The sequence below is a fragment of the Bombus vancouverensis genome, chromosome 7 (genome assembly GCF_051014615.1).
Source record: "Bombus vancouverensis nearcticus chromosome 7, iyBomVanc1_principal, whole genome shotgun sequence".
Lineage (NCBI taxonomy): Eukaryota > Metazoa > Arthropoda > Insecta > Hymenoptera > Apidae > Bombus > Bombus vancouverensis.
Window position 1 is genome coordinate 7,505,874 of NC_134917.1, and position 13,532 is coordinate 7,519,405.

Genomic DNA, 13,532 nt, shown 5'->3' on the forward strand with positions numbered 1-13,532 from the left:
TATTACGTTATATGGTATAACGTTATAACGTATTACGTTATATGGTAATACGTCATAACGTATTACGTTATATGGTATAACGTTATAACGTATTACGTTATATGGCATAACGTTTTAACGTATTACGTTATATGGTATAACGTTATCACGTATTACGTAATATGGTATAACGTTATAACGTATTACGTTATATGGTAATACGTCATAACGTATTACGTTATATGGTATAACGTTATAACGTATTACGTTATATGGTATAACGTTATAACGTATTACGTTATATGGTATTACGTTATAACGTATTACGTTATATAGTATAACGTTATAACGTGTTACGTTATATGGAATAACGTTATAACTAATTACGTTATATGGCATTACGTTATAACGTATTACGTTATATGGTATAACGTTATAACTTATTACGTTATATGGTATAACGTTATAACGTATTACGTTATATGGTATAACGTTATAACGTATTACGTTATATGGTATAACGAAATGACGTTTTACGTTATATGGTATTACGTTATAACGTATTACGTTATATGATATTACGTTAGAACGTATTACGTTATATGGTATAACGTCATAACGTATTACGTTATATGGTATTACGTTATCACGTATTACGTTATATGGTATAACGTTATAACGTATTACGTTATATGGTATTACGTTATAACGTATTACGTTATATGGTATTACGTTATAACGTATTACGTTATATAGTATAACGTTATAACGTGTTACGTTATATGGAATAACGTTATAACTAATTACGTTATATGGCATTACGTTATAACGTATTACGTTATATGGTATAACGTTATAACGTATTACGTTATATGGTATAACGTTATAACGTATTACGTTATATGGTATAACGTTATAACGTATTACGTTATATGGTATATCGTTATAACGTATTACGTTATATGGTATAACGTTATACCGTATTACGTTATATGGTATAACGAAATGACGTTTTACGTTATATGGTATTACGTTATAACGTATTACGTTATATGATATTACGTTAGAACGTATTACGTTATATGGTATAACGTCATAACGTATTACGTTATATGTTATTACGTTATACCGTATTACGTTATATGGAATAACGTTATACCGTATTACGTTATATGGTATAACGAAATGACGTTTTACGTTATATGGTATTACGTTATAACGTATTACGTTATATGGTATAACGTTATAACGAATTACGTTATACGGTATAGTGAAATGACGTTTTACGTTATATGGTATAACGTTATAACGTATTACGTTATATGGTATAACGTTATAACGTATTACGTTATATGGTATAACGTTTTAACGTATTACGTTATATGGTATAACGAAATGACGTTTTACGTTATATGGTATTACGTTATAACGTATTACGTTATATGGTATAACGAAATGACGTTTTACGTTATATGGTATTACGTTATAACGTATTACGTTATATGGTATAACGAAATGACGTTTTACGTTATATGGTATTACGTTATATGGTATTACGTTATCACGTATTACGTTATATGGTATAACGTTATAACGTATTACGTTATATGGCACAACGTTTTAACGTATTACGTTATATGGTATAACGTTATCACGTATTACGTTATATGGTATAACGTTATAACGTATTACGTTATATGGTAATACGTCATAACGTATTACGTTATATGGTATAACGTTATAACGTATTACGTTATATGGTATAACGTTATAACGTATTACGTTATATGGTATTACGTTATAACGTATTACGTTATATAGTATAACGTTATAACGTGTTACGTTATATGGAATAACGTTATAACTAATTACGTTATATGGCATTACGTTATAACGTATTACGTTATATGGTATAACGTTACAACGTATTACGTTATATGGTATAACGTTATAACGTATTACGTTATATGGTATAACGTTATAACGTATTACGTTATATGGTATATCGTTATAACGTATTACGTTATATGGTATAACGTTATACCGTATTACGTTATATGGTATAACGAAATGACGTTTTACGTTATATGGTATTACGTTATAACGTATTACGTTATATGATATTACGTTAGAACGTATTACGTTATATGGTATAACGTCATAACGTATTACGTTATATGGTATTACGTTATCACGTATTACGTTATATGGTATAACGTTATAACGTATTACGTTATATGGTATTACGTTATAACGTATTACGTTATATGGTATTACGTTATAACGTATTACGTTATATAGTATAACGTTATAACGTGTTACGTTATATGGAATAACGTTATAACTAATTACGTTATATGGCATTACGTTATAACGTATTACGTTATATGGTATAACGTTATAACGTATTACGTTATATGGTATAACGTTATAACGTATTACGTTATATGGTATAACGTTATAACGTATTACGTTATATGGTATATCGTTATAACGTATTACGTTATATGGTATAACGTTATACCGTATTACGTTATATGGTATAACGAAATGACGTTTTACGTTATATGGTATTACGTTATAACGTATTACGTTATATGATATTACGTTAGAACGTATTACGTTATATGGTATAACGTCATAACGTATTACGTTATATGGTATTACGTTATCACGTATTACGTTATATGGTATAACGTTATAACGTATTACGTTATATGGTATTACGTTATAACGTATTACGTTATATGGTATTACGTTATAACGTATTACGTTATATAGTATAACGTTATAACGTGTTACGTTATATGGAATAACGTTATAACTAATTACGTTATATGGCATTACGTTATAACGTATTACGTTATATGGTATAACGTTATAACGTATTACGTTATATGGTATAACGTTATAACGTATTACGTTATATGGTATAACGTTATAACGTACTGCGTTATATGGTATATCGTTATAACGTATTACGTTATATGGTATAACGTTATACCGTATTACGTTATATGGTATAACGTTATAACGTATTACGTTATATGGTATAACGTTATAACGTATTACGTTATATGGTATAACGTTATAACGTATTACGTTATATGGTATATCGTTATAACGTATTACGTTATATGGTATAACGTTATACCGTATTACGTTATATGGTATAACGACATGACGTTTTACGTTATATGGTATTACGTTATAACGTATTACGTTATATGATATTACGTTAGAACGTATTACGTTATATGGTATAACGTCATAACGTATTACGTTATATGGTATTACGTTATCACGTATTACGTTATATGGTATAACGTTATAACGTATTACGTTATATGGTATAACGTTTTAACGTATTACGTTATATGATATTACGTTAGAACGTATTACGTTATATGGTATAACGTCATAACGTATTACGTTATATGGTATTACGTTATCACGTATTACGTTATATGGTATAACGTCATAACGTATTACGTTATATGGTATAACGTTTTAACGTATTACGTTATATGGTATAACGTTATCACGTATTACGTTATATGGTATAACGTTACAACGTATTACGTTATATGGTATTACGTTATAACTAATTACGTTATATGGCATTACGTTATAACGTATTACGTTATATGGTATTACGTTATAACGTATTACGTTATATGGTATTACGTTATAACGTATTACGTTATATAGTATAACGTTATAACGTGTTACGTTATATGGAATAACGTTATAACTAATTACGTTATATGCCATTACGTTATAACGTATTACGTTATATGGTATAACGTTATAACGTATTACGTTATATGGTATAACGTTATAACGTATTACGTTATATGGTATAACGTTATAACATACTGCGTTATATGGTATATCGTTATAACGTATTACGTTATATGGTATAACGTTATACCGTATTACGTTATATGGTATAACGTTATAACGTATTACGTTATATGGTATAACGTTATAACGTATTACGTTTTATGGTATAACGTTATAACGTATTACGTTATATGGTATATCGTTATAACGTATTACGTTATATGGTATAACGTTATACCGTATTACGTTATATGGTATAACGACATGACGTTTTACGTTATATGGTATTACGTTATAACGTATTACGTTATATGATATTACGTTAGAACGTATTACGTTATATGGTATAACGTCATAACGTATTACGTTATATGGTATTACGTTATCACGTATTACGTTATATGGTATAGCGTTATAACGTATTACGTTATATGGTATAACGTTTTAACGTATTACGTTATATGGTATAACGTTATCACGTATTACGTTATATGGTATAACGTTATAACGTATTACGTTATATGGTATTACCTTATAACGTATTACGTTATATGGTATAACGTTATAACGTATTACGTTATATGGTATAACGTTATAACGTATTACGTTATATTGTATAACGTTATAACGTATTACGTTATATGGTATAACGTCATAACGTATTACGTTATATGGTATTACGTTATCACGTATTACGTTATATGGTATAACGTTATAACGTATTACGTTATATGGTATAACGTTTTAACGTATTACGTTATATGGTATAACGTTTTAACGTATTACGTTATATGGTATAACGTTATCACGTATTACGTTATATGGTATAACGTTATAACGTATTACGTTATATAGTACAACGTTTTAACGTATTACGTTATATGGTATAACGTTATCACGTATTGCGTTATATGGTATAACGTTATAACGTATTACGTTATATGGTATTACGTTATAACGTATTACGTTATATGGTATAACGTAATGACGTTTTACGTTATATGGTATTACGTTATAACGTATTACGTTATATGGTATTACGTTATAACGTATTACGTTATATGGTATAACGTCATAACGTATTACGTTATATGGTATTACGTTATCACGTATTACGTTATATGGTATAACGTTATAACGTATTACGTTATATGGTATAACGTTATAACGAATTACGTTATATGGCATTACGTTATAACGTACTACGTTATATGGTATGACGTTATAACATATTACGTTATATGGTATAACGTTGTAACGTATTACGTTATATGGCATAACGAAATGACGTTTTACGATATATGGTATAACGTTATAACGTATTGCGTTATATAGCATTAAGTTATATCGTATTACGTTATATGGTATAACGTTATACCGTATTACGTTGTATGGTATAACGAAATGCCGTTTTACGTTATATGTTATTACGTTATAACGTATTACGTTATATGGAATAACGTTATACCGTATTACGTTATATGGTATAACGAAATGACGTTTTACGTTATATGGTATTACGTTTTAACGTATTACGTTATATGGTATAACGAAATGACGTTTTACGTTATATGGTATTACGTTATAACGTATTACGTTATATGGTAAAACGAAATGACGTATTACGTTATATGGTATTACGTTATATGGTATTACGTTATCACGTATTACGTTATATGGTATAACGTTATAACGTATTACGTTATATGGTATAACGTTTTAACGTATTACGTTATATGGTATAACGTTATCACCTATTACGTTATATGGTATAACGTTATAACGTATTACGTTATATGATATTACGTTATAACGTATTACGTTATATGGTATAACGTCATAACGTATTACGTTATATGGTATTACCTTATCACGTATTACGTTATATGGTATAACGTTATAACGTATTACGTTATATGGCATAACGTTTTAACGTATTACGTTATATGGTATAACGTTATCACGTATTACGTTATATGGTATAACGTTATAACGTATTACGTTATATGGTAATACGTCATAACGTATTACGTTATATGGTATAACGTTATAACGTATTACGTTATATGGTATAACGTTATAACGTATTACGTTATATGGTATTACGTTATAACGTATTACGTTATATAGTATAACGTTATAACGTGTTACGTTATATGGAATAACGTTATAACTAATTACGTTATATGGCATTACGTTATAACGTATTACGTTATATGGTATAACGTTATAACGTATTACGTTATATGGTATAACGTTATAACGTATTACGTTATATGGTATAACGTTATAACGTATTACGTTATATGGTATATCGTTATAACGTATTACGTTATATGGTATAACGTTATACCGTATTACGTTATATGGTATAACGAAATGACGTTTTACGTTATATGGTATTACGTTATAACGTATTACGTTATATGATATTACGTTAGAACGTATTACGTTATATGGTATAACGTCATAACGTATTACGTTATATGGTATTACGTTATCACGTATTACGTTATATGGTATAACGTTATAACGTATTACGTTATATGGTATTACGTTATAACGTATTACGTTATATGGTATTACGTTATAACGTATTACGTTATATGGTATAACGTTATAACGTATTAAGTTATATGGTATAACGTTATAACGTATTACGTTATATGGTATATCGTTATAACGTATTACGTTATATGGTATAACGTTATACCGTATTACGTTATATGGTATAACGAAATGACGTTTTACGTTATATGGTATTACGTTATAACGTATTACGTTATATGATATTACGTTAGAACGTATTACGTTATATGGTATAACGTCATAACGTATTACGTTATATGGTATTACGTTATCACGTATTACGTTATATGGTATAACGTTATAACGTATTACGTTATATGGTATTACGTTATAACGTATTACGTTATATGGTATTACGTTATAACGTATTACGTTATATAGTATAACGTTATAACGTGTTACGTTATATGGAATAACGTTATAACTAATTACGTTATATGGCATTACGTTATAACGTATTACGTTATATGGTATAACGTTATAACGTATTACGTTATATGGTATAACGTTATAACGTATTACGTTATATGGTATAACGTTATAACGTACTGCGTTATATGGTATATCGTTATAACGTATTACGTTATATGGTATAACGTTATACCGTATTACGTTATATGGTATAACGTTATAACGTATTACGTTATATGGTATAACGTTATAACGTATTACGTTATATGGTATAACGTTATAACGTATTACGTTATATGGTATATCGTTATAACGTATTACGTTATATGGTATTACGTTATAACGTATTACGTTATATGGTATTACGTTATAACGTATTACGTTATATCGTATAACGTTATAACGTGTTACGTTATATGGAATAACGTTATAACTAATTACGTTATATGGCATTACGTTATAACGTATTACGTTATATGGTATAACGTTATAACGTATTACGTTATATGGTATAACGTTATAACGTATTACGTTATATGGTATAACGTTATAACATACTGCGTTATATGGTATATCGTTATAACGTATTACGTTATATGGTATAACGTTATACCGTATTACGTTATATGGTATAACGTTATACCGTATTACGTTATATGGTATAACGTTATAACGTATTACGTTATATGGTATAACGTTATAACGTATTACGTTTTATGGTATAACGTTATAACGTATTACGTTATATGGTATATCGTTATAACGTATTACGTTATATGGTATAACGTTATACCGTATTACGTTATATGGTATAACGACATGACGTTTTACGTTATATGGTATTACGTTATAACGTATTACGTTATATGATATTACGTTAGAACGTATTACGTTATATGGTATAACGTCATAACGTATTACGTTATATGGTATTACGTTATCACGTATTACGTTATATGGTATAGCGTTATAACGTATTACGTTATATGGTATAACGTTTTAACGTATTACGTTATATGGTATAACGTTATCACGTATTACGTTATATGGTATAACGTTATAACGTATTACGTTATATGGTATTACGTTATAACGTATTACGTTATATGGTATAACGTTATAACGTATTACGTTATATGGTATAACGTTATAACTAATTACGTTATATGGCATTACGTTATAACGTATTACGTTATATGGTATAACGTTATAACGTATTACGTTATATGGTATAACGTTATAACGTATTACGTTATATGGTATAACGTTATAACGTATTACGTTATATGGTATATCGTTATAACGTATTACGTTATATGGTATAACGTTATACCGTATTACGTTATATGGTATAACGAAATGACGTTTTACGTTATATGGTATTACGTTATAACGTATTACGTTATATGATATTACGTTAGAACGTATTACGTTATATGGTATAACGTCATAACGTATTACGTTATATGGTATTACGTTATCACGTATTACGTTATATGGTATAACGTTATAACGTATTACGTTATATGGTATTACGTTATAACGTATTACGTTATATGGTATTACGTTATAACGTATTACGTTATATGGTATAACGTTATAACGTATTAAGTTATATGGTATAACGTTATAACGTATTACGTTATATGGTATATCGTTATAACGTATTACGTTATATGGTATAACGTTATACCGTATTACGTTATATGGTATAACGAAATGACGTTTTACGTTATATGGTATTACGTTATAACGTATTACGTTATATGATATTACGTTAGAACGTATTACGTTATATGGTATAACGTCATAACGTATTACGTTATATGGTATTACGTTATCACGTATTACGTTATATGGTATAACGTTATAACGTATTACGTTATATGATATTACGTTATAACGTATTACGTTATATGGTATTACGTTATAACGTATTACGTTATATAGTATAACGTTATAACGTGTTACGTTATATGGAATAACGTTATAACTAATTACGTTATATGGCATTACGTTATAACGTATTACGTTATATGGTATAACGTTATAACGTATTACGTTATATGGTATAACGTTATAACGTATTACGTTATATGGTATAACGTTATAACGTACTGCGTTATATGGTATATCGTTATAACGTATTACGTTATATGGTATAACGTTATAACGTATTACGTTATATGGTATAACGTTATAACGTATTACGTTATATGGTATATCGTTATAACGTATTACGTTATATGGTATAACGTTATACCGTATTACGTTATATGGTATAACGACATGACGTTTTACGTTATATGGTATTACGTTATAACGTATTACGTTATATGATATTACGTTAGAACGTATTACGTTATATGGTATAACTTCATAACGTATTACGTTATATGGTATTACGTTATCACGTATTACGTTATATGGTATAACGTTATAACGTATTACGTTATATGGTATAACGTTTTAACGTATTACGTTATATGATATTACGTTAGAACGTATTACGTTATATGGTATAACGTCATAACGTATTACGTTATATGGTATTACGTTATCACGTATTACGTTATATGGTATAACGTTATAACGTATTACGTTATATGGTATAACGTTTTAACGTATTACGTTATATGATATTACGTTAGAACGTATTACGTTATATGGTATAACGTCATAACGTATTACGTTATATGGTATTACGTTATCACGTATTACGTTATATGGTATAACGTTATAACGTATTACGTTATATGGTATAACGTTTTAACGTATTACGTTATATGGTATAACGTTATCACGTATTACGTTATATGGTATAACGTTACAACGTATTACGTTATATGGTATTACGTTATAACTAATTACGTTATATGGCATTACGTTATAACGTATTACGTTATATGGTATTACGTTATAACGTATTACGTTATATGGTATTACGTTATAACGTATTACGTTATATCGTATAACGTTATAACGTGTTACGTTATATGGAATAACGTTATAACTAATTACGTTATATGGCATTACGTTATAACGTATTACGTTATATGGTATAACGTTATAACGTATTACGTTATATGGTATAACGTTATAACGTATTACGTTATATGGTATAACGTTATAACATACTGCGTTATATGGTATATCGTTATAACGTATTACGTTATATGGTATAACGTTATACCGTATTACGTTATATGGTATAACGTTATACCGTATTACGTTATATGGTATAACGTTATAACGTATTACGTTATATGGTATAACGTTATAACGTATTACGTTTTATGGTATAACGTTATAACGTATTACGTTATATGGTATATCGTTATAACGTATTACGTTATATGGTATAACGTTATACCGTATTACGTTATATGGTATAACGACATGACGTTTTACGTTATATGGTATTACGTTATAACGTATTACGTTATATGATATTACGTTATACCGTATTACGTTATATGGTATAACGTCATAACGTATTACGTTATATGGTATTACGTTATCACGTATTACGTTATATGGTATAGCGTTATAACGTATTACGTTATATGGTATAACGTTTTAACGTATTACGTTATATGGTATAACGTTATCACGTATTACGTTATATGGTATAACGTTATAACGTATTACGTTATATGGTATTACGTTATAACGTATTACGTTATATGGTATAACGTTATAACGTATTACGTTATATGGTATAACGTTATAACGTATTACGTTATATTGTATAACGTTATAACGTATTACGTTATATGGTATAACGTCATAACGTATTACGTTATATGGTATTACGTTATCACGTATTACGTTATATGGTATAACGTTATAACGTATTACGTTATATGGTATAACGTTTTAACGTATTACGTTATATGGTATAACGTTATCACGTATTACGTTATATGGTATAACGTTATAACGTATTACGTTATATGGTATAACGTTTTAACGTATTACGTTATATGGTATAACGTTATCACGTATTGCGTTATATGGTATAACGTTATAACGTATTACGTTATATGGTATTACGTTATAACGTATTACGTTATATGGTATAACGAAATGACGTTTTACGTTATATGGTATTACGTTATAACGTATTACGTTATATGGTATTACGTTATAACGTATTACGTTATATGGTATAACGTCATAACGTATTACGTTATATGGTATTACGTTATCACGTATTACGTTATATGGTATAACGTTATAACGTATTACGTTATATGGTATAACGTTATAACGAATTACGTTATATGGCATTACGTTATAACGTACTACGTTATATGGTATGACGTTATAACATATTACGTTATATGGTATAACGTTGTAACGTATTACGTTATATGGCATAACGAAATGACGTTTTACGATATATGGTATAACGTTATAACGTATTGCGTTATATAGCATTAAGTTATATCGTATTACGTTATATGGTATAACGTTATACCGTATTACGTTGTATGGTATAACGAAATGCCGTTTTACGTTATATGTTATTACGTTATAACGTATTACGTTATAACGTATTACGTTATATGGAATAACGTTATACCGTATTACGTTATATGGTATAACGAAATGACGTTTTACGTTATATGGTATTACGTTATAACGTATTACGTTATATGGTATAACGTTATAACGAATTACGTTATATGGTATAGTGAAATGACGTTTTACGTTATATGGTATAACGTTATAACGTATTACGTTATATGGTATAACGTTATAACGTATTACGTTATATGGTATAACGTTTTAACGTATTACGTTATATGGTATAACGAAATGACGTTTTACGTTATATGGTATTACGTTATAACGTATTACGTTATATGGTATAACGAAATGACGTTTTACGTTATATGGTATTACGTTATATGGTATTACGTTATCACGTATTACGTTATATGGTATAACGTTATAACGTATTACGTTATATGGTATAACGTTTTAACGTATTACGTTATATGGTATAACGTTATCACCTATTACGTTATATGGTATAACGTTATAACGTATTACGTTATATGATATTACGTTATAACGTATTACGTTATATGGTATAACGTCATAACGTATTACGTTATATGGTATTACCTTATCACGTATTACGTTATATGGTATAACGTTATAACGTATTACGTTATATGGCATAACGTTTTAACGTATTACGTTATATGGTATAACGTTATCACGTATTACGTTATATGGTATAACGTTATAACGTATTACGTTATATGGTATAACGTCATAACGTATTACGTTATATGTTATTACGTTATACCGTATTACGTTATATGGAATAACGTTATACCGTATTACGTTATATGGTATAACGAAATGACGTTTTACGTTATATGGTATTACGTTATAACGTATTACGTTATATGGTATAACGTTATAACGAATTACGTTATACGGTATAGTGAAATGACGTTTTACGTTATATGGTATAACGTTATAACGTATTACGTTATATGGTATAACGTTATAACGTATTACGTTATATGGTATAACGTTTTAACGTATTACGTTATATGGTATAACGAAATGACGTTTTACGTTATATGGTATTACGTTATAACGTATTACGTTATATGGTATAACGAAATGACGTTTTACGTTATATGGTATTACGTTATAACGTATTACGTTATATGGTATAACGAAATGACGTTTTACGTTATATGGTATTACGTTATATGGTATTACGTTATCACGTATTACGTTATATGGTATAACGTTATAACGTATTACGTTATATGGCACAACGTTTTAACGTATTACGTTATATGGTATAACGTTATCACGTATTACGTTATATGGTATAACGTTATAACGTATTACGTTATATGGTAATACGTCATAACGTATTACGTTATATGGTATAACGTTATAACGTATTACGTTATATGGTATAACGTTATAACGTATTACGTTATATGGTATTACGTTATAACGTATTACGTTATATAGTATAACGTTATAACGTGTTACGTTATATGGAATAACGTTATAACTAATTACGTTATATGGCATTACGTTATAACGTATTACGTTATATGGTATAACGTTACAACGTATTACGTTATATGGTATAACGTTATAACGTATTACGTTATATGGTATAACGTTATAACGTATTACGTTATATGGTATATCGTTATAACGTATTACGTTATATGGTATAACGTTATACCGTATTACGTTATATGGTATAACGAAATGACGTTTTACGTTATATGGTATTACGTTATAACGTATTACGTTATATGATATTACGTTAGAACGTATTACGTTATATGGTATAACGTCATAACGTATTACGTTATATGGTATTACGTTATCACGTATTACGTTATATGGTATAACGTTATAACGTATTACGTTATATGGTATTACGTTATAACGTATTACGTTATATGGTATTACGTTATAACGTATTACGTTATATAGTATAACGTTATAACGTGTTACGTTATATGGAATAACGTTATAACTAATTACGTTATATGGCATTACGTTATAACGTATTACGTTATATGGTATAACGTTATAACGTATTACGTTATATGGTATAACGTTATAACGTAGTACGTTATATGGTATAACGTTATAACGTATTACGTTATATGGTATATCGTTATAACGTATTACGTTATATGGTA